Raw genomic sequence first — 24364 nt, 5'->3', positions numbered from 1 at the left:
GCCCCTTTGACAACCTAGAGCAGGGATTTCATATTCAGCACCCTCAGCATCTGCTCTTTAGGAATAACAATGATGGCAATAACACCCTCCACACCTTGCAACCGATCACTTTTCATCTTGCCCAAACCAAAACCCTTCACAGAGGAGGTAAAACTTTTTCACCCTTCATTTAGAAACCGAGAAATTCGAGTATGAAGAAATAAAAACCACTTACCCAAGTCCATTCAGCTAAAGCAGCAGCAGAGCCAGGAGATGAAGCCAGAGTCTTTGTGCAGATCTCCAATGTAAGCCTTTAACACTCTGAACCACTCGTTGAACTTCAGTCGAGCAAGTAATATTATGCTTGCCTCTCTCACAGATCTGGGCTGAGTCTTAGTTATAATCTGGAAGCACTTCAAAAGCTGTGGATTAAAAAAAGAACAGTCTAAATGCAAAGGGTGATTATTATTCTACAGATATTGGGGAAAAAAATTACTGCAGTTTGTATTTGTTTTTTTCCCCCTGCATTTGTGGGATTTATGTTGTTTCAACACTTGAACAGCTTTTGATAATGACACCATCTGTTAATTCTCACCCCTCACTAAATTAGAACAAATGGTAGAATTGTTAGACTTCACTTTTGCAGATCTTAGCTCAGCAAACAAATTCGCAGGATCACAGGATGTCAGGGGTTGGAAGGGACCCAAAGAGATCTTTGAATCCAACCCCCCTGCCAGAACAAGACCATGCAATCTACCTCAGGTCACAGAGGAACACATCCAGACGGGCCTTGAAAGTCTCCAGAGAAGGAGACTCCACAGCCTCTCTGGGGAGCCTGTTCCCGTGCTCTGTGACCCTTACAGCAAAGAAGTTCCCAATTCAAACCCAGGTCAGTGAAAGGCATTACCAGCAATGAAAGGCAGCAACCAGTCCAGCGTGGAAGAAAAAGAACAGGAGCAGCACAACCCTCAGCAAGCCCTCTGGAAGAGTGCTTTGCTAAACCGTCTGTCTTAACTGACTCTACCAGGTGAGCATTATTAACCACGAGGCTACTCAGATTAGTGGAGCAGCAGTTGGGTGGGGTGGTTCAATTCTGTTTTCAGTTATCTGCCAGGTGCTAGAGACACTTGGGTGCAACTTAACAGCTCTGGAATTACAACAAGCTTCAGGTGGGCTGTAACAAGCTACTGAGTGACTCTGCCTGGAGCAGCTGTACCCCCCCACCCCACAGCCTGAGATTTTTGGGTTTTGGTTTTTTTTTGTTTTCCAATTACCAAGGCTAGATTAGGGTCCAAGCTGATGTGAAGAACTACAATTTCATATGCAGAACACATGCAAAACACCAAATGTGCAGCAGGAGAAGGACCACAGGCATGGATTAGTTACCACAGTATCGCAGTACATTAGAAGTTGGAAGTGACCTCCAGAGATCATCGGGTCCAACCTCTCTGCCCAAAGAGGATCACCCAGAGTAGTATGCACAGAAATGCATCCAGGAGGATTTTGAATGTAACCTCTCTGGGCAGCCTGTTCCAGTGCGCTGTGAAGAGAGCAATTTCTTGTAATGCCCTCAAAATAGCAGCGTCAATATTGACCTTTTATTTCAGTGCCTGCTGTATTCCATATGGAAACAAACAACCCCCTCCCACCCCCCACAAAAAAAAGAACACAAAAAAAGGCCTGAGAGAGTGATGATCATAAGAGTACTGAATGTGCTCAGTATAAAATACTGCTTTTCTGTTCCCCACTAAGTACCTTCCCCGAAACTCAAGTATTTATAGTATCAATCCTGTCTCTTCTGCTTAGTTACACAATTGAAAGTAAAATACAAGTTTGTAATCAATGTGTTGTTTTTCCCCCATTCCCCTAAAATACCCATATCCTACTCTTTCTTCTCCAAGAGCAGCTCTTCCTCTGTCTTTGTACATATTAGAAGATAATTTATGTAACATACTTGCACTTGCAGAAGTGTTTGGATTATACTACCTGCAGGTTATGTGGGAATCCATACCTCCTGCTCTCTAGACACTACGCTTCGCATGTACTGTTAAATATCCTTTAGTTTTTCTATACACCTTTTAACACATCCAAGTGCCAGGTTCTGCACATTGGCCACAACAACCCCATGCAGTGCTGCAGGCTGGGGTCAGAGTGGCTGGAGAGCAGCCAGGCAGAGAGGGACCTGGGGGTGCTGGTTGATGGTAGGATGAACATGAGCCTGCAGTGTGCCCAGGCGGCCAGGAGGGCCAATGGCATCGTGGCCTGCATTAAGAACAGTGTGGCCAGCAGGAGCAGGGAGGTCATTCTGCCCCTGTACACTGCACTGGTTAGGCTACACCTCAAGTACTGTGTCCAGTTCTGGGCCCCTCAGTTTAGGAAGGATGTTGACTTGCTGGAACGAGTCCAGAGAAGGGCAATGAAGTTGGTGAGGGGCTTGGAGCACAGCCCTATGAGGAGAGGCTGAGGGAGCTGGGGCTGCTTAGCCTGGAGAGGAGGAGACTCAGGGGTGACCTTACTGCTCTCTACAACTACCTGAAGGGGGGTTGTAAACAGGCAGAGGTTGGTCTCTTCTCCCAGGCAGCCAGCACCAGAACAAGAGGACACAGTCTCAGGCTGCACCAGGGGAAGTTCAGGCTGGAGGTCAGGAGGAAGTTTTACACAGAGAGAGTGATTGCCCATTGGAATGGACTGCCCGGGGAGGTGGTGGAGTCGCCGTCACTGGAGGTGTTCGGGAGGAGACTTGACAGGGTGCTTGGTGCCATGGGTTAGTTGATTGGGTGGTGTTGGATGATAGGTTGGACGCGATGATCTTGAAGGTCTCTTCCAACCTGGTCTATTCTATTCTATTCTATTCTATTCTATTCTATTCTATTCTATTCTATTCTATTCTATTCTATTCTATTCTATTCTATTCTATTCTATTCTATTCTATTCTATTCTATTCTATTCTATTCCTCTCTTTCTGAATTTGTCTCATTCATTTCAATCTTTTCTCAGGTAGTCAACCAAACCCCAAAGAGTTGAAAACTTCTGTTTCATGAAGACTTGTTTAAAAGGATGGACTTTTGCCACAAATGGGAGCTGTGACACAGAACTACACAAGACACGTTCAGAAAATGAGTAGATGTGGCACCGCAGGATATGGTTTAGTGGACATGGTGGTGTTGGGAACTCATGCAATTAATTAAAAATTAATTATGCTGTGTAGATAACCAAGTGGTTTAGGAAGGAATGAATTTTCATTTTGGGTCTTGGGACTAAAGTGTGAATTTTCAATCACAGAATATAGAATTAACCGGGTTGGAAAAGACCTTTGAGATCATCGAGTCCAACCTATCACCCAACACCAATTAATCAACTAAACCATGGCACTAAGTGCCTCATCCAGGCTCTTTTTAAACACTTCCAGCCTCACCTTGAATATTTCCAGGGATGGAGCCTCAACTACCTCCCTGGGCAACCTGTTGCAGTGTTCCAGCACCCTCATGATGCAGAACTTGTTCCTAACATCCAATCTAAATCTACACTTCTCTCATTTCAAACCATTGTCCCTCATTCTATCACTGCAGGTCTTTGGAAACAGTCTCTCTGCAGCCTTCTTGTAGGCTCACTTCAGGTACTGGAAGGCTGCATTAGGTCTCCCTGAAGCTCTCTTTTCTAGGCTGAACATCCCCAACTCCTTCAGCTTATCCTCATAGCAGAGGTGCTCCAACCTCCTGATCATCTTCATGGCTCTCCTCTAGACCCCCTCCATCAGGTCCATGTTCTTCCTGTGTTGAGGGCTCCCAAGCTGGATGCAGTACTTCAGGTGAGGTCTTAGCAGAGCAAGAATATTCTGGTAGACCCAGGTAAAGAACTTCAAGCCAAAAGGTATGTGTGCTGCAGTCATGGGGTGAGAAACATGTCCAAGCACGCAAAATCTACCTGACAAAAACTCCCAGTCTTTACACCTTAGTCCCATTGACTATCTGAAGCACATTACAGTTAGCTCACAGTGCACCCCAAGTGACTTAAAATCCCTTGTTACTATTATTAAGGGAAAACTATTCCTGAAAAGAAAGAAGAATGAGACAATTACATTATAGGCACATGGCTGGCATCACTGAGAGCCAATCAGGACCCCTGAATTCAGGCCAGCTTTCAAAAGTCCTTTGTGTCAATGCTTTACAAAAGGCATTTGATACCACTGCTGCCTTCTCAGATGTGACCTCATCCTTCACCCCAAGTGGCACTTTTAGGAATAGCTCCCTCAGGTTTAGTTTTATCAGATGATGAAGTAGATCATAGTCCCTTGCCTCTGAGATGTGCTAAAACTTGTATCATTCGTAACTGGAAATCCTATAAAGCTGCCTGACAATAGTTTTTTTTTTCCCATGAAAAATTGAAGTCATAGAACCATAGGAACTGTTAGGGTTGGAAGGGACCTCAAGGATTCTCTAGTTCCAACCCCGCTGCCATGGGCAGGGACACCTCACACTACAGCAGGTTGCTCACAGCCACAGCCAGCCTGGCCTGAAAAACCTCAAGGCAGGAGGCTTCCACCACCTCCCTGGGCAACCTGTGCTAGTGTCTCACCACCCTCATGGGCAAGAACTCATTCCTAACATCCAATCTGAATCTACCCATTTGTAGTTTGGTTTTTTTTTCCATTCCCCTTAGTCCTATCATTACCTGACACCCTAAAAAGTCCCTCCCCAGCTTTCTTGTAGACCTCCTTAAGATACTGGAAGTCTACAATTAGGTCTCCTCAAAGTTGGAACAGATGAGAAAGAAGCTTCCAACATTAAAAAACAGAGTATGTTTGGTGGAGGAAGCTATAACTTGGAGCAATTTTCCCTCAACACAGTAAAGGCTAAATGTTTGTGGTAGCACCAGCAGAGCAGTGTCCCTTCTTGGAGTAATAAACACATGGTACTGGTCTTGGAGGTCCTGGACAGTTTACAAAAACTTGTAATGATAAGATGAGGGGTGATGGCTTCAAGTTAGAGAAGAGCAGATTTAGATTGGATGGTAGGAGCAAGTTCTGCACCATGAGGGTAGTGGAACACTGGAACAGGTTATCCCAGGCAAGGTTTAGGTTGGAGATTAGAAGAAATTCCTTCACTGAAGGGTTCTCAAACCCTGAAACAGGGAGGTAGTTGAATCCCCCCACCCCTGGAGGTGTTTCAGAGATGCAGAGATATGGTGTTGAACCTTGGTAGAGTTAGAGAATGGTTGAACTTGGTGATCTTAAAGATCTTTTCCAACCCAAACAAGTATATGTTGTATGCTCTACTTAATATGTTCAGTTCTCAGCTCTGCCCTAGATGAACTCATCAAAAAATCATTGCTGTTAAACTGTTTAAAAAACAAAATAAACAAACAAAAACAACAAAAAAAGGGCATTTTAAAATGCAAGCATCATGCATGTACCCCTCACCACCCTTCAAAACAATTAGAGGCACCTTAACACCAAGTGTAAAGACTTTACAGCAGGAGTCTGTTAAGTGTAACGCCCCCATTGTCTCCAGAGAAGGTGCACCAGGGTGTTGCTCAGACAGTCCAGCATCACTCCTTGCAGCATCCTAGAGGGACATTCAGAGTTATACTTAAATTTGCAGCTCTGCAAACAACGTAGGAGGAATCAAATGACTTGCCAAGGTTTCCAAGCAATCCTGCTGCACCAGTTTTCATGGTTGGAGATAAATACCATGCTAGCAAGCAGCGTGAATCTGAACCAGCAAGAAGGTTGGAAGATGTCAAAAAGAAAAAAGAAGGGGGAAGGGAGGTGCTGGCCAGGAAGACTTGAGTCACAGCTGGCATGGGTCAGCACGTAAGTTGTGGGGGCAGAGAATAAGCTGCAGCTAAATATACTCCAAGTCCTTGTAGACTGTGTGCTGGCAGAAGGCCAGACTGCAGCAGTAATGGCTGGGGTAGGTTTAACGTGCTCTCCCCTGCCAGCTAGTCAGCCCTGCCTTAAATTAACCCAGCTGACTTTAGACTGAAACAGATGATGGGTCCTCATAAACTCAATTACACCAGTTCAGCCATGAGTGAGGAAGGCTCTAGATGAAGTGGGGCACTTCACAAATATCTTGAACTTCCACTGTCTTCCCATCAGTGGCTGTTGACAGTGACCTAAATTCTTAAGTCCATCCAGAAAAATAAAGCTTCCAGTTAACCTAACCAGCTTCACATTCAGGGGGCCTAGCCCAAGACTGTTGTAGAGATGATGAAAGGAAGCTTTCTGAGACCGTTTCTCTACTGGATATCAACTTGTAACAATGAATTCACTCAAGATGTTCCTGTGGATCTTTCTCCTGTTAGGGTTACGCATTTCTTTGGTCTCCTTTTATTACATTCTCTGATCTTTCCAACTGCAAGAACCCACAATACTGCTTTACCAAAGCCCTGATATAAAAATGATGCTCACATACACCCTTAACAATTCCACTAAAAAGTCTTATGAGGAGCAGCTGAAAGAACCAGGATTGTTTAGTCTGGAGAGCAGGAGGCTAATGGGAGATCTCATTGCTCTCCACAAACCCCTGATAAGGAGGGTGGAATGGGGTTGGGGTCAGGCTCTTCTCTTCAGTATCAGGTGATAGCACAAGAGGAAATGGACTAAAATTGGGACAGTGGAGATTTATATGGGATATGAGGAAAAATTGTTTAATGTAAGAGTGGTCAGACACTGGAACAGGCTGCCCATGGAAGTGGTGGAGTCACCATCCCTGGAGATATTCAAGGAACTCATGGATATGGAACTTTGGGACATGGTTTAATGGGCATGGTGGTGTTAGGATGACAGTTCAGATCAAAGATCACAGAATCATAGAATTGTCAGAGTTAGAAGGGACCTCAAGGATCATCTAGTTCCAACCCCCCTACCATGGGCAGGGACACCTCACACTACAGCAGGTTGCTCACAGCCACCTCCAGCCTGGCCTGAAAAACCTCCAGGCAGGAGGCTTCCACCACCTCCCTGGGCAACCTGTTCCAGTGTCTCACCACCCTCATGGCAAGAACTTCTTCCTAACTTCCAATATGAACCTAACCATTTCTAGTTATGCTCCATTCCCCCCTAGTCCTATCATTACCTGACACCCTAAAAAGTCCCTCCCCAGCTCTCTTGTAGGCCCCCTTCAGATACTGGAAAGCCATAAGAAGGTCTCCTCAGAGCCTTCTCCTCTCCAGAGTGCACAACCCCAACTCTCTCAGTCTGTCTCCAGAGCAGAGCAGCTCCAGCCCTCTGCTCACCCTCGTGGCCCTTCTCTGGACACCTTCCAGCACCTCCAGATCCTTCCTGGAAGAGAGGCTCCAGAACTGGATGCAGTACTTCGGGTGGGGTCTCACCAGAGCAGAGTAGAGGGGGAGAATCACCTCTCTTGACCTGCTGGCCACACTTCTCTTGCTGCAGTCCTGGCTCAGCTTGGCTCTCTGGGCTGCAAGTACTCACTGCTGGTTCCTGTTGAGCTTCTCATCCGCTAGTACCCCCAAGTCCTTTTCTTCAGGGCTGCTCTCAAGCCAGTCACTGCCTAGCCTATATTGGCCCTTGGGATTGCCCCAACCCAGCTGCCGGACCTTGCACTTGATCTTAGAGGTCTTTTCCAACTGAAACAATTCTGTGATTCTATGAAGAATTTAGTATTAAATTAGCAAAAATTAAAGAAAATAAAAGCTCTGGGTCTGTAAAATCATGAGTATCTGCACAGGTATAAATATAGTCCAACTGCTAAATTTACATGCTGAGCTTACCTTTTCTCTAATAAATTATTTAAGTGGTTTCAACTCTGCAGTGAGATTTGAAAGAGGAAAAAAAAATAAATAATCCAAGATAGAAAAAGACATCAGCACCTGACAGTATTGACTGGACACAATCAATCACCTAGATGAGTACCAAGATAAGTATCTTCATTGTGGACTGACAAGGGCCAATACAGATTTTCCCAGAGAGCAATAACCTCAGTAATATCACCTCATGACACTGAAAACTAAGACCAAGCTTTCATTTTAAGCTGCATTTCTAATGCCTATGACTTAAATATCAGAAAAGGCTGATAAAGAATTGCCCAAGGCTGAGCCAAAGCAGAGTGAAATTCTGGGCTTGATCCTGTCTCCATAATACAGCTGAAGGTGGTGGAGGCTTTGGGGAGCAGTTAATTAGTTCTGTAAAATCTAATTAGAGCTAAATACTTTGACTGTTTTTCTGTGCTTCATCAAAAATCAGGCTTTCCTGAAAAGTCACCTTTGAGGCTGGTGTGTCACAGCTGGACCAGTGGCAGGACTTGCTTGAGCCGAGTCCTGGTAGTTCAAGTAGAAGCTCTCCTACTTGTCATCACAGAATATATGACCTTATTACTCCACCCTCAGTTCTGGCACTGGCTGTTGACGCTGTTTGCAGCCAGTAAAGTTTCCTCAGAGCTCTCTGGTGCCGTCTTTCCCAGCTCCTTCTGCTTTTGTTTTCCAATTGCAGCAGAAAAAAAGAAAAAGAAAGGAAAAGAAAAGTGAGCCCCATTTTCAGCCAACACCAAGATGAACAAACTCCAGCAAACAACATGAAAGGCAGCTAAACAAGGAGGTTTGTGTTATGGTTATAAATCTAGCTAAGTATGTATCAAAAGTTGTGGGACCTTCATCTGCATATAGATGAGATGACACCACTTGCTACTGTAGGATCTGGAGAAATGAATTACCAAACTGTGGCCCTCAACAGCCCATATTTATCTCAGATTTCACTGGTGGGGAAAATGGAAAGTCAGGGAAGCCACTGGATGAGCCCACGATTGTTAAGAAAGTCAGCTTAGATTTGCTGGCTCACCACCCCGGGCTGTCAGCTTTCCACAAGCTTCCTGTTAGCGAGGAGGGATGTGAAGAACTGGAGAACCAGGCTGCTTTGGGCAAAGTAGCCCTTTTTTTTTCTTCCCACTGGCAGCAAGAAGGCTGCCAGACAGGACTGGAGAGATGGCAGGGCTGGAGTAGCTTCCTCTCTGGCTTGGAGCAGTCCCTCTGTCAGAGTGAGCTCCCCTTGTTCTTGCACAGCCCCATCCAAGAGGCATTGTCTGGAAGCAATTAGAGGTTTGGGGTTTTTTTTCCATAGCTGCCTGACAACTTCAGCAGATGCACATGTAGTCATCCCCCTCTGCTTCTAAAGAACTTTGCTTACTGTTAACTATTTAAATGTTGAAAGTATTAAAGCTAATTGCACCGATACAAGCTGGGCAGCCACTGGCTTGAGAGCAGCCCTGAAGAAAAGGACTTGGGAGCGCTAGTGGATGAGAAGCTCAACAGGGGCCAGCAGTGAGCACTTGCAGCCCAGAGAGACAAGCAGAGCCAGGGCTGCAGCAAGAGAAGCATAGCCAGCAGGTCAAGGGAGGTGATTCTCCCCCCCTACTCCGTTCTGCTGAGACCCCACCCAAAGTACTGCATGCAGTTCTGGAGCCTCTCTTACAGGAAGGATCTGGAGGTGCTGGAAGGTGTCCAGAGAAGGGCCACGAGGATGAGCAGAGGGCTGGAGCACCTCTCGTATGAGGACAGACTGAGAGAGTTGGGGCTGTTCAGTCTGGAGAAGAGAAGGCTCTGAGGAGACCTTCTTGTGGCCTTGCAGTTTCTGAAGGGGACCTACAAGAAAGCTGGGGAGGGACTTTTTAGGGTGTCAGGTAATGATAGGACTAGGGGGGGATGGAAAAAAAATAGATTGGATGTGCACAAGAAGTTCTTGCCCATGGGGGTGGTGAGACACTGGAACAGGTTGCCCAGGGAGATGGTGGAAGCCTCATCCATGGAGGTTTTTCAGGCCAGGCTGGATGTGGCTGTGAGTAACCTGATCTCTAGTGTGAGATGTCCCTACCCATGTCATGGGGGTTGGAACTGGATGATCCTTGAGGTCCCTTCCAACCCTAATAATTCTATGATATTATGATTCCAATGGAACTCACCACTCAGAGAACTAAGTCTGAGGTCAGCTGTCATATATATGGCAACACCATTTGGGTAAAAGGACTTTGGGGTAGTTTAGAAATCTTCAGAAAAGTGTCCACAGGCTTGCCAGGCCTTCTTGACATTGCTTTTTAAAGGTTGGACAGAAGGAGCTGCTTTGAGGAACTCCTCAAGGAACGGCTGGATGAGCTAACGCTGGAGTCAGTGCTGAAAGTGGTGACATGAGAGCTGGACGTATTGTAGGCACTTTGCTTCAGGTGCTTCAACCTGGAATAGTCTTTATGTTCTGTAGAGGAGTAAAGGGAAAAGGAGGTGGGGGTGAAGAAGGAGAGCAAAATAAAGATAGCCTCTTCAATGAAGCAATTCAGATTTATATTTAAATGCTGCAATTGCCTTCCAGAGAGACTGACTGTCTCCTTCTCAGTTTTATGGGAAACCTAGAGAAATTATCCTCTAAATGTAGATATTGCAAATATCCTCTGAGTGACACACTGAGAAAGTCTCAGATGGTAAATGAGAAAAGCTCTCTTGACATCAAAGGTGGTGGTGTTTGTTTACATCCTGCTGAGGATTCAGCCCAGCATTTTCAAATGCTCCTTGGCTCATGAACAAATTTATTCCAATTGCCATGTTTTTTCATGCCTTTTTTTCCCCCTGGGAGAAAGACGTCAAAGCCATAGTTGGTGGCTGTTATTGGTGCAGCAGTTGCAGGGAACTTGTCCCTAAAGTGATGCTTAGCTGCTGTAAATCCAGAGTAAGTGACACCACATCAGGACCACACTTACAGAGCAAAGATGTTCACAGTGCTGTGAGGGCATCTCTTAAGTGCACAAACAGATTATCTTCCACAGCCCCAAACTGGTGGCATTGGGGTTACAAGGTCTTTTGCTGCTACCCAGAAAAAAAGCAAGCCTGATAGAAATAAACAGCAGGTACTGCTGGCCTTATAGAAGGCTGAGCTGTCTTTAAAGTGTGCTGAGGAATGTGAGCATCCAGACACTCTTTGCAGTCCAAGGCTGAAAAGAAGAAAAAGAGATCCCATCAAGTAATCATAGAATCATTTAAGTTGGAAAAGACCTTTTAAAGGCTCATTCAATTATGAATGAAGGCTCCTCCTTTCTCATCTGCCAGGACTAAGGCCAGTAGATAGGCACTTCTGTTTGGTAGGAAGAAAGGATGTCTGCTGGAAGCACAATTCCAGAAGGCTATAAGGAGATGGGCTGCTGTTGGAGAGGTTATAGAATCATAGAATTGTTAGGGTTGAAAGGGACTTCAAGGATCATCTAGTTCCAACCCCCCTGCCATGGGCAGGGACACCTCACACTACATCAGATTGCTCACAGCCACAGCCAGCCTGGTCTGAAAAACCTCCAGGGATAAGGCTTCCACCACCTGCCTGGGCAACCTGTTCCAGCATCTCACCAAACTTCATGGGGAAGAACTTCTTCCTAACTTCCAATCTGAATCTACATATTTCTATTCTTTTTTTCCCATTCCCCCTAGTCCTGTCATTACCTGACACCCTAAAAAGTTCCTCCCCAGCCTTCTTGTAGGCCTCCTTAATATACTGGAAGGCCAGTTATCATGGGATCAGAGGCAAGCAAGCTCTAAGGAAGACTGCAGTTCCAGCATGTGCAAGCTGTTTTGTCATTAATCATCTCGCCAGTCTTCTGTGAGGTGACAGAAAACCTTCAGATGGGAGAAGTCCATGCCCCAGACACCCTCACATCCTTTCACATCTGTGAGTGGCCTTGCAGGACCTTTGCAAAGAACATTTGAGCTTCCACCGAGCTTTGAACTATAGGCAAGAGGCTTAGATCCCCAGCAGCACAGAGAATGTTCATGAATTGACTCGGTCTTACTTACTGGATTATCAGGCAAACTTTGTAATTTGTACAAAACAATTAATTACTATCAAAGGGACAGGAACAGTCCAAAGCAGCTGCAGGGCTCTTCTGAGGGAAGATAAGGGTCTTGCATTTATCCTCTGCTTATATCAAAATGGGAATAACCCGATGACCTAAGAAGTGGAGTCATTTTTAATACCTGCTCCTCTCTTCCAGTACCTGGAGGGGTCAAGTCCTGCATGCCTCATCTCACTGGTTATCATTATTATGTCATCCAGATCAATCATTTCAAGCTCATTGGGTTGTAAATGCAGCTTTGATCATTCGTTACACTTTGTTAGTATTTATCAGAGCCAGGACTCTCTTAATCTGAAACAGCCGCACTCAAGACACCAAGGCAACCTGGGCTACTACAGAGCGTTTACCGCAAGCTGGAGGGGTGGTGTTTGGGTTGGTTTGTGTCTGAAATGATTCCCTTCTGAAGAACTTCCAGATTGCTGTAGAAGACATCTCCAAAAGGAGAGAGGAAATCCTCACCCTCTCAAGACAGGCACTACAAGAGCAGAGAGCAAAGCACCCAGCGATTGCTGGAAGCCCATCACTGCTCCAGTGGATCAGAAACAGGCAGGGTAGAGAGAGTCCTCCCCTGGCAAAAAAACCTCTTTTATGACCAAGTATGCCTAAGGCTCCTGGGGCTGATCTGCAGCCTGTTCAAGTCATTGAAACCAATAGGCCTAACTCATCAAGTGCTTTGAGAAGGTCTTTTGCTGTTTTTTAACTCCTTGTAAGCATTTGGCATCAGCTTAGATTGCACTTAGTACAAAGCAAAAGTGCTGCTTTTCAATTCCATGCCCAGGAATGGCAAGGAGGACTGTGCTCCAAAGCTCTCTTTGTGATGGCAAGCAAAAATTCTTTAGCACCATCTAGCTAACACTGAAGGTAACCCACATTGACACTTCTGCCTACAGACCTGCCACCAACACTCCCTGGCTTCAGTGTGCAGACTTTAAAAGCCGAAGATGCAGGTACTGCATGCTGATGAAGAGAAGGAGGCTCAGGGGAGACCCTATTGCTCTCTACAACTACCTGAAAGGAGGTTGTAGACAGGTGGGGCGTGGTCTCTTCTCCCAGGCAGTGGCAGAACAAGAGGACACAGTCTCAAGCAGCATCAAGGGAAGTTTAGGCTTGAGGTGAGGAGAAAGTTCTTCCCAGAAAGTAATTGGACATTGGAATGTGCTGCCCAGGGAGGTCGTGGAGTCCCCATCCCTGGATGTGTTCAAAAAAGAATTGGACATGGCACTTGGAGCCATGGTTTAGTTGTCATGAGGTGTTAGGTATTAGGTAATAGGTTGGACTTGATGATCTCTGAGGTCTTTTCCAACCTGGTTGATTCTGTGATCTGTATGATTCTGTGCCAAGCACCCAAGAGCAGAGTCCAAATTTCACATAAGGCCAGATGGGGCTGAGAGGTTTCTTTGATGAAAATCTCATCTACTTCTGATGTAGTGCACTGCTTTTAGAATATGCAATTTGCCCTTGTGACCAAGAGAGCAAATGAGATCCTGGGGTGCCACAAGATAAGTGTGTCCAGTAGGGCTAGGGAGATTCTTCTCCCCCTCTACTCTGCCCTGGTGAGACCACACCTGGAATACTGTATCCAGTTTTGGGCTCCCCAGTTCAAGAAAGATAGGGACCTGCTGGAGAGAATTCAACAGAGAGCCATGAGGATGATTAGGGGACTTGAGCATCTCCCCTATGAAGAGCGACTGAGAGCCCTGGGACTCTTCAGTCTGGGGAAGAGAAGACTGAGGGGATCTTATCAATGTCTATCGATATCTGAGGGATAGGTGCTAAGAGGAGGAGGTCAATCTCTTTTTGGTGGTGTGGAGTAATAAGACAAGGAACAATGGATACAAACTTGAACATAAAAGATTTCACCTCAGCATGAGCAGAAGCTTCTTTACAGCAAGGGTGATGGAGTACTGGAACAGGCTGCCCAGAGAGGGTGTGGAGTCTTCTTCTCTGCACACATTAAAACCTGCCTGGATGCATTCCTGTGCAGACTACCCTAGGTGATCCTGCTTTTGGCAGGAGGGTTGGACCCAATGATCTCTGGTGGTCCCTTCCAACCTCTAATATTAATCTAATGTGATACTCTGTTAGCCTGACAGTTGGACTCAATGGTCTTGGAGTTAGTTTCCAACCAAAACGGTGCTATGATTGTATGATTCTAACAACTCAGCTTGAATTTATCTCAACTTCCTCCAAAAATGCCCCCAAACCCCCAAAAAATATGACTGCCCAACAGCAGTGGTTCAGGAGACACCACTACTAGTAATTTGAAAGAATCACAGAATCAATAAGGTTGGAAAAGACCTGAGAGATCATCAAGTCCAACCTAATACCTAACACCTCCTGACAAATAAACCCTGGCTCCAAGTGCCATGTCCAACTCTTTTTCGAACACCTCCAGGGATGGGGACTCCACCACCTCCCTGGGCAGCACATTCCCATGGCCAATTACTTTCTGGGAAGAACTTTCTCCTCACCTCAAGCCTAAACTTTCCCTGGTGCTGCTTGAGACTGTGTCCTCTTGTTCTGCCATTGGTTGCATGGGAGAAGAGTCCAACCCCCACCTGGCTGCAACCTCCTTTCAGGTAGTTGTAGAGAACAATAAGGTCTCCCCTGAGCCTCCTCTTCTCCAGGCTAAATAACCCCAGCTCCCTCAGCCTCTCCTCACAGGGCTGTGCTCCAGACCTCTCCCCAGCCTTGTTGCCCTTCCCTGGACACATTCAAGTATCTCAATGTCCTTCTTAAATTGAGGGGCCCAGAACTGGACACAGGACTCAAGGTGTGGCCCAACCAGTACTGAGTACAGGGCAGAATGACTTCCCTGCTCCTGCTGGCCATACTCTTTCTCATGCAGGCCAGGATGCCATCGGCCCTCTTGGCCACTTGGGCACACTGCTGGCTCATGTTCAGAAATGTAGGGTTCACACCAGAATAGGCTCCAAACCCCTCCACAGGCAGTGGTCTTTGCATTTCATATGGCAGGCATTAGCTCAGGCTGATTATATTGACTGTTGGATTGGCTAAGCAACCAACTCTTTGGCTCCATAAAAGCCAGTGTCTTTTTAACCAGAATAATTATTATTATCATCGTTACACCCAAATGTATATTTTCTCAGCTTTTTATTTACTATATAAAGTGCTTTCCACAGTAAATCAACAAATATGAGTATTCATGTCACCAAGTGCTGATGATTAAAAATAATTACTTTAATGGTAGCTGGCCTGATGCCAAACATGATTAGCTTTCACATTTCAAGCATGATAGTGGATAATTTACATCTCCTTTCACACCAATACCAAACTACCCCTAATGGATTCTATTTTAGTTTTTATGAATTAATAGAAATTTAGTGTCCAATTCCCTATATTACAGCCATCATTTGCTTTCAAAACCAAAGAACTGTTTCAAAAAAGGGCAGAAAGTATCCAAATCACAGGATCCACAGCCAATAAACTCAGCTTCCTTGCTGACAGCGTCCTTGCCTGTGCCCTTAGAGCTGTCTGAGGCAGAATGAGGAGAAAACTTTCTAAAACAGGCCAGAAAATCCTGTTAAGGAGGAAAAACCCTCAGAGGTGCTCGAGGCTTCTCTGCCAGGCTACATGCAGCTTGAAGCTCCTCTCTACATGGCACTTTGGGACATGGTGGTGTTGGGTTGATGGTTGAACTTGATGATCTTAGAGGTCTTTTCCAACCTTAATGTTTCTATGATTTTTCTGAAGCACAAGGGAAACCTCTCACCCGTTCCAGAGGTCAGGATTTTATTCTGGAGCTGGTGAAGGAAATCAGGCATTTCTCTTTTAAAAAACATCACAAACTGTTCAAGGACCTGGTGGGTCAAAACAGGAAATATATTTACATTCTTTGAAAGTAGTTTTAAAACCAGTTGCGTCTTACCTACCTCTTAGGTCTGAGGACAGAGGCCTGAGCTCATCTCGGGGGGATAAACACTGATGTACACATGTGGGAATCACACGTTCTTGCCTCAGTTCAGGCTCTGGGTGTCAAAAGCATCTGAATGCTCTTTGTGGGAGGAAAGGCAAGAGCAAAGAAATTCTCCTCCACCTGGTTTGGAATGTTCTGCCCACAGAAAATCTGGAAATTCAAAATACAGCAAAAAGATACAGTTAGTCGGGTCATAGCAAGTGAGAAGGTCAGAAGGACAGCTTCAACTTTTGTGTATGAATACAGGCATCACTACTGCTTCTTAGCTGGAAAAGAGCATACAGGAACACCAAGGCAAAAAAGTACCTGGTACATTAATGTGGGAAAACACTCACTTAGGCACGTGAACCAAGAATGAAAAGTAAGACAGCAGCCTGAAAGTAAAAAAGGGAGGTTGAAGCTGCCACAAGAGCAAACTCTGGTGATCTGGTTTCCCCTTTGTCTCCACATCTCCATCTCCAAGGCTCCAAGCTATGCCTAACTGCCATCAGGACCAGGGTCCTGATCTCAAAAGTTTGACTGCTTTTGGTGGCTACAGGAAGTTGGAATGTGTGTTTTTTAAAGAACAAATTTGGGAACAGTATCCAAACAAAGCATAACCAAAAAGAAGGAAAAGGCAGCACCCTCCTCCCCCAGTCTGCATTGTGTTCCTCAGTGCTACAAGAGATAATTTATGCTGTCCATGATGTGCTAAGACTGCTTCAGGGCTGCCATAATGAGCCCAACCCAAGTGAATGGACTCCACAGGACCTGTAAACATCCATTTTCTTTCACTGGTCAGTGATTAAAAGAAAATATATTTGTCAAGTTTAAGCCTTCACCTTTCATCTGCCTGCTGACGTAGAACATAAACACTTCTTGCGAAACCCTTCCCATTTACGTTTCAATAGACCACAACCTCATCTGCACTGACATTAAAACTTGCAACTCTGCCAGACTCAGAAGAGCAGAGCAAATGGATGTGGTGCCAGCTTCCCCATACTGCCTCCCAGGTTTCATCCTTGACCTCCCATAAGCTTCTTACACAGAGTGACCGGAAGACAGATCTTTACACCAGGTTGATGCTTGACTTGCACAGAGAGTCTCAGCCACAGCAACAATGAACGCTGCTAGGGATGCTGGGTTGTAATGGGTGAACAGCTGGTGCAGCTTTTCTGCAAAGGTCATTCACATCACTTTGCAGCAGCTGTAGAGCAAATATTTGGAGGAGGGAATATTTGGTGGGGGGAAGAGCAGACAAAACTGGTGGGCTCTACCAGTTGGAGCAAGCTTGGAATTGCTTACTTAGGGATGAAACTCAGTGTCACAACAGGAAATCCCAAGGCCTGTCCCTTGTTCCTTAGAATATTTGCTGTTGGTCTGGCACTGCAGCCCTGTCGCTGAGCCATTGCTTTGCACTTGAAGGAGCTCCCAACACCCTGCCTCTCCCTCCTGGCACTCTGGCAGAAATCCTTTGCGCTCCGACTTAAAGTAAACCGCCACAGACTCGCCCTGTGTGAGCAACACACAGATACCCTCGCACCTGCAGAAAGAAGCACAACGTTCAGCTTTAGGGGTACAACAACTTTTATATATATATATACACACAATAACAACAACAAGCCTGACTGTTAAATGCAAGGTTGTGGTTGAGAAGTGGACCACACAAAAGGCAGGACATTCAAATGTACAAGTCCCACAGAAACCAGAACTTGGCCACGTTTCACATCCACAGGTCATGGCAGAAACTTGAATGGCGCATTCCCCCATCTGAATTATTGCACTTGCAAAATAGGTGCAGCTCTTCTGCTCCTCCCTTCACTTTTTTTTTTTGGGGGGGTGGGGAGGGGGCTCATTCCTTTCTCAGTTATGCCTTTCTCAGGCAACAATTATGAAAACTTAAAGGAGGGGATGCAGGGGGAAAGGGAGAGGGGAGGGCAGCTTTGGGTAAACACACAGGCATTGGAGATGGTTCAAAAGCAGAGCTTAGATTCCAAATAACTTCAGCTGCTTTGTGCATAAGTCCCCAGGTCCAAGGCCTTTCCTGGGGTAAATTCTGAAGTCTGCATCATAGCCTGGTCACACTGCACCTAGCCCTAGACAGATCCTCCCAAAACCTAATCCTGGAGGGTACTGCCCAAGGGACAACCTACCAAATCTCAGCTCTTTTCATTGCTCATTCAGTGTGTAGGCCTCAAGTTGCTCCAAGGGAGGTTTAGACTGGATATTAGGAAAAAAATTAGTTACTGAAAAAGTGGTCAGGCATTGGAACAGGCTGCCCAGGGAGGTGGTGGAGTCATCATCCCTGGAGTTATTTGAAAACCATGTAAACATGGCACTTCAGGACATGGTTTAGTAGCCATGGTGATATTAGATCAACTGCTAGACTTGATGATCTTATAGGTCTTTTCTGACCAAAATTATTCTGAGTTTGCCAAAGGTCTACCCAAGTCTGCTTGGTCCAGTAAGTGCCCATGTGCTGAACTGGTGCTATGCAAGGAAATGAGGTGGTTTGCAACCTGTTTAATTTGGTCCTTACTGTGAGGAATCCATTACCCTTTATAAGCCAGGCTGAGTGAGGTCAGCTTTTGTACCAACTGGAAATGAGGACATAAGTAATGCATCTGCACACACAGCAGGTTACTTCAACCCCTCCACCACTGCAGGTGAAACAAGGCCAATACTGCAGAAAGTCACCAGCTCTAAGCTTCTCTAGTCAGCTTTTAGAGCAGTAACTAGTGGTGCTGTATATGCAGCCAGCTAAACTTTCCTCCATCCACCAACCTTGATCCTTAATTCTGCCCTACCTGCTCCAAGCAAGGAAGTACAGCAAGCAATAAGCTTCTTTGCTCCTCGATTTCCAGGCACAAGTTTGGAGTCAGTTTTACTCAGGTGTCTTTACTCTTACAAGTAAATGAGCATTTGTAGGAAAGTGGTGGATCCAGCCACTGCTCTGGGCTGCATACTCAGCTGGTCCTGAGCAGTCACAGAGGCCAGTATGGAGTAAGAACTTTGTATGCTGCACTGCATCTGTGCCAGCTCCAAGCAGCCTGCTCTGAGTGGCCCAAGCAGTCAGAAACCTGAATTTCTTGGCACTAGTGAACTTCAGCTTTTAGAGGGGAGGAAAATCAGGTAACTTCTATCGTTGCTCAAAAAAAACAACCTTAAGAATGTGAAAACAGATGAACCATTTTGAGTCACTGATGGCCCGCACAACCCAGTATCTCATCTTCCCCAGTGGTCAGTGGTGAGTGTTTCAGAAGCAGCATGGCAATTATAGTGATCCGTCCTCTGGTATAACCTCTCAGATTCCATCAATCAGCAGTCTGGGGACTTCCTGAGCCAGAGGCTGCATCTGTACCATCACTTTTAATAGCTCCCCATAGCATTCTGCCCCATGAATTTGTCTAATCCCTTCTTGAACCCATTTAAACTTCTGGCTTCTACAAGATCCTGTGACAAGGAATTTCACACTACAATTGTGTACTGTGGGTGTTAGGGAAGCAAGGGAAGGGGAGGAAAACTTGGGGTATTTTTATGATTTAAACTCACTACCTGATTATTTCATGGGGAGTCCTCCAGTTCTAGGGGTATGAACAGCATCAAAAGTCATTCCCTGGGAACTTGCTCTCCAGTATTCAGATCATTATCAGGATCACAGGATGAGAGGGGTTGGAAGGGACCCAAAGAGATCATCGAGTCCAACCACCCTGCCAGAGCAGGGCCATACAGTCTAGCTCAGGTCACAACGGAATGCATCCAGATGGGCCTTGAAAGTCTCCAGAGGAGACTCCACAACCTCTCTGGGAAGCCTCTTCCAGTGCTCTGTAACCCTTACAGTAAAGAAGTCGTGTTGAGGTGGAATCTCCTGTGCTGCAGCTTACATCCATTGCCCCTTGTCCTATCACAGGGAGCAAGTGAGCAGAGCCTGTCCCCTCCCTCCTGACACCCAGCCCTCAGATATCTATAAACATTTATTAAATCCCCTCTAAGTCTTCACTTTCTCAGACTAAAAAGCCCCAGGTCCCTCAGCCTCTCTTCATCAGGCAGTGCTCCAGTCCCCTAATCGACCTCATAGCACTCCACTGGACCCTCTCCAGCAGATCTCTGTCCCTCTTGAACTGGGGATCCCAAAACTGAACTCAGTACTCAAGATGAGGTCTCACCAGGTCAGAGTAGAGCGGGAGGAGAACTTCCCTCGATCTGCTGGACACTCCTCTTAAAATACCCTAGGATCCCATTGGCCTTCTTGGCCACCAGGGCACATTGCTGTCCCATGGATAACTTGTTATCTACCAGGACTCCCTGGTCCCTCTCCATGGGGATCACTCAAGCTTTGCTTTTTTTTTATGCTAACAGATTTCTCACACAGTCTACTCACTAGATGTCATAACAAGGTCATTGCACATATTTGCCACCTTCCTCTGGGCTTTTCTGTTTTCATTGTGACCCTCCTAATACGAACATTTTTTACTTTGGCAGTGGACAGTCATGACAACTACCCAGAGGATATTATCCAGAAGAGTTCCGAAACTAAATTATTTACCCTGAAAATCCAGACAGATACAAAGAAAAAAAAAATATAAAGAAGAAGGAGAAAAGTTTCATTTTTCACTTTGAGGGGTTCATTGACTTTCACTGAGCAGCTGAGGTTTAACTGTATTTATGTCTAATCTTCATTCCAGCTCTCTGCTGAGCTCCTACATATATCTCTATATAATAATGAAATTGTATCTCATTAGAATGTAATTATATGGGCTGGGGAGTTTGGCAGAGGGGAACCTCATGAAGTTCAACAAGGACAAGCATAGAGTCCTGCACCTAGGGAGGAATAGCCTCCTGCACCAATACAGGTTAGGGGCTGACCTGCTAGAAAGTAGCTCTGGGGTAAAAGGACCTGAGAGTCCTGGTGGACAAGTTCACCATGAGCCAGCAAGTGCCCTCATGGCCAAGAAAGCCAGTAGTATTCTGGTGTGCATCAAGTGTGGCCAGCAGATCAAGGGAGATTCTCCTTCTCTACTCTGGTGAGGCCACATCTAGAGTATTGTGTCCATTCTGGGCTCTGCAGCTCAAGAAGGACAGGGAATCTCTGGAGAAAGACCAGCAGACAGCCACAAAGATTCTGAGAGGACTGAAGCATCTCTCTGACAAGGAGATGAGATGACTGAGAGGGAAGTTTCACAGTCCTGATCAATGTCTAAAGGGTAGAGTCCATGAAGATGGGGCTGGGCTCTTTTCAGTGGTAGGAGTCCCCTGAGCTCATCAGAGAGCTTAATTCTGCTTCCCACAGTCAGTTTATGAGAGTCCAGCCCCTGCTCTCGTTTCCCAGTGGATTCAGCAGGAAGAAGAGAGGTCCTGTTCAACCCCAGCTGACATGCAACCCCTCCAGTTCCACAATACTTGTTCCTGTGCTGGATGTCACCACAGAGAGGTCTCTAAGGGAATCAAAGGCTAATTGCCAGTTACATCTTGCGTTGGTTGTAACACCCAGAAAAAGTTTTAAGGGGACATGTCCCAGTTAGGTGAGGTTTACCAATATATGCCCTATCCAGGGACAGAGCGCAGATTAGAGGACAAAGTTATTGATCCATGGGAAGAGAAGAACACAACCAGAAATTAGGAGTGTCTTCCTCTTGTTTGCCAGTCACTACCTCCTCTTGCCCAGCACCACCAACATCACTGGTCTGAGAGTGATCATTTGGATGACAACCCAAGCAAACAAGACAACAGAACCCTGGCAGTGATCCCCTATTTGCCAGCTTTACTGAAATCCTGTGGCACTGGAAATACTGGCCTTGCATTGCTGCTTTTCAGGTTGCTACCTCTTACCCTTCCCTTTCCACCCTACTTCTCCTATTCTTTGACCTGATTTCTGCTGTCCTAGAATAGAATAGACTTAACCAAGTTGGAAAAGGCCTTTGAGATCATCGAGTCCAACCTATCACCCAACACCATCTAATCAACTAAACCATGGCACCAGGCGCCCCATCCAGTCTTCCTAAACACATCCAGTGATGGTGACTCCACCACCTCCCTGAGCAGCCCATTCCAATGGCAAATCACACTTTCAGTGAAGAACTTCTTCCTAACATCCAGCCTAAACCTCCCCTGGCACAGCTTGAGGCTGTGTCCTCTTGTTCTGGTGCTGGTGGCCTGGGAGAAGAGACTCTTTCAATAAAGAAAGATTTCACCATGCTTCTGTGACCACAAACAAATCATGGAGTAAGAAACAACATAGAATCATGGAATTGGTTCAGTTGGAAAAGACCTCTAAGGCCATCAAGTCCAGTCTTCAACCTAAGACCAATATGACTTTCAAACCATGTCCCCAGGTGCCATGTCCACATGTTTCTATAACACCTTCCTCTTAAACTGTCCAGCAGAGCTGAGCTAGCCAGGTCTCAGGGCAGCTGGCCAGTGAACAAAAGAAAACAGCTTCTGTCTCTGGTGCTGACTGTTCCTGGATCTTTTCTTTCCCCTTCCCTGTGTGTTTGCTTTGTTGTCAAAGAGGAAAACTTGAGCTTTAGCTGCAAGAAGAGAAACAGCAAGTCCAGCTTACCTCAGACCATGGTGTTGCTTTTCTCCTCTCACAAGAACATCCATCCTCCTTATTTAACATCATTTAAAAGACTTCCAAACTAAGAGGGAGTTTATAAAAATTCCCTGCCATGAGAGAGGAGAAACAACATCGTACTAAAGTGAAAGCAGTACTTTATGCTTACCAGGCTAGTGCTTTAACTGATTTCCTTTCTTTCTTTGATCCATATTTGTAACAAAAAATTAACAAAACCAGGTTGTAGCTGTGGAATGAGCCAGACTGAAACCTGCATTCAGCCCCCCACCCCCCACCCCTCCCCAAAATGTTTGAACTGTTCAGTAAAAATACTCTGGCAGGGCCAAGAGAACTCCTTTGATTTGAGGTCCGTGTTTTCTATCAGAATGATAACAACAGACAAGCATGGGGGCTTCTGGCAGAGCCTGCCAGCAAGTTGTGCCTGCTGGACCTTGTTCGCCTGTGTGCTCCTGACAGTGCTGTGGGGCTTGCTGAAGGAGAGAGCTGATGTTAAATGTCAAAGTGAGCAGAGCTCTGGATCCATCTCTTGCAAAAGGAGAGAAGCAAAAGTGTAAAGAAGAGCAGGAGCAGCACTGGCCAACAGAAGTTCTGGGAACCGGTTAGTACCTGCCAGCAATTAAAAAGCTTGGAGGTAATGAGATGCACTTAACCAAATACCACATCAAATGACAACACCATACACTCATGTTACCATGGATGTACCTACACACAAGTGTGGAAATAAACAACCAAGAGCAATTAAATCTTAGTCAGATGCCTGGAAAAGAAGAAGAGTGATTTGCTTTGCTGTTCTGACAGGCAGCATCTGACCAAAACTATGGAAAGCGATGTCAAGCTTCTGGGCTTCTCTTGAATCTTTCATTGCCTCAGTTTGCTGCTTCTTTCTGCAGGACAGATACATGCACGTGGGCCTCTAAATATATTTGAGTGCCTGTATGTACCAAATGCAAACATGTGAACATTCAGAGAGGGCTGGAGCCCCTCCTCTATGGGTACAAGCTGTGAGAGTCGGGGATGTTCATCCTGGAGAAGAGAAGGTTCTGGGAAGACCTTAGACAATCCTTCCATTATCTGAAGAGGGCTTACAAGAAAGTTGGGGAGCGACTTTTTGCAAGAGCTTGTAGTGATAAGATGAGAGGGAATGGATTGAAGCTGGAAGAAGTTCTTAACCACGAAGGTGGTAAGACACTGGAACAGGTTGCCCAAGGAGGAGGTAGAAGCCTCATCCCTGGAGGTTTTTAAGGCCAGGCTGGATGTGAGCAACCTGATGTAGTGTGAGGGGTCCCTGCACATGGCATCAAGGGGGTTGGAACTGGATGATCCTTGAGGTCACTTCCAACCCTAACAATTCAATGATTCTATAGCTAAATGCACAGCATTTCTGGTCATAGACCATCAGATCTCTCAGTCTTAAGCAGCAGCACAAGCTGACTTCACATTCATAGTTGGGCTGTAAGCTGGGTTGATCACTGCTTTGTTTCACCTGCTTGGGGGGCCACCAGTACCTAGACAGATCCAGATCCTTCCTATACTAGGGGCTCCAGAACTGGACACAGTGCTCCAGGCGGGGTCTCACCAGAGCGGGAGCTCTGTGTTGGGCAATAGAACAGTGCAGGCTCATCAGAAGTTTTTAAAAAAGGTTTGCAAGCAAAACCTCAGCACCTCTGTGGAGAGTTTTCCAGCTGGGACACGAACATCTGCACATTTAGTGCTGCCCTGCCTTGCGTATTTGGCTCAGGGGCATTTTGACCTATGTAGAGCCAGGAAAACATCGAAGTGACAGACCACAGAAGACAGCCATCATATCCTGTGCCTGGGAGGGACTCCCAGAAATCACCCTGCAGATTCTAGTCCTTTGAGGCAGGATTAGCCACACTTAGGTCTTCCTTAACACAGACCTATCTATCCTGTTCTTAAGGATGTCCAGTGACAGGCTATTACTGAACCTCCCAGGCAATCTGGTCCAGGGTTTCACCACACTGCATCTTTAAGGACATCCTTTCTCCTAACACTGATAGAATACAATCATAGAATCAACCAGTTTGGAAAAGA

At 45.9% G+C, this 24364-nt stretch overlaps 1 long non-coding RNA gene across 1 annotated transcript; it reads right to left on the bottom strand.

Moving 5' to 3' along the window:
• Positions 1–220: 220 nt before the first annotated feature.
• LOC137448641 (uncharacterized) lies at positions 221–17182 on the bottom strand. Its single transcript, XR_010989168.1, has 4 exons — positions 17044–17182; positions 15716–15909; positions 8207–8414; positions 221–401 (listed from the first exon to the last, which is right to left on the bottom strand). It is a non-coding gene; the product is annotated as an uncharacterized lncRNA (long non-coding RNA).
• Positions 17183–24364: the final 7182 nt, after the last annotated feature.

Source organism: Melanerpes formicivorus, unplaced genomic scaffold, assembly GCF_026170545.1.
Source record: "Melanerpes formicivorus ecotype bairdi unplaced genomic scaffold, bMelFor1.0.p_v2 SCAF_25, whole genome shotgun sequence".
Taxonomy (NCBI): Eukaryota; Metazoa; Chordata; class Aves; order Piciformes; family Picidae; genus Melanerpes; species Melanerpes formicivorus.
Note: the sequence above shows the minus strand (reverse complement) of the source record. Positions and strands in the feature narration are given on the sequence as shown.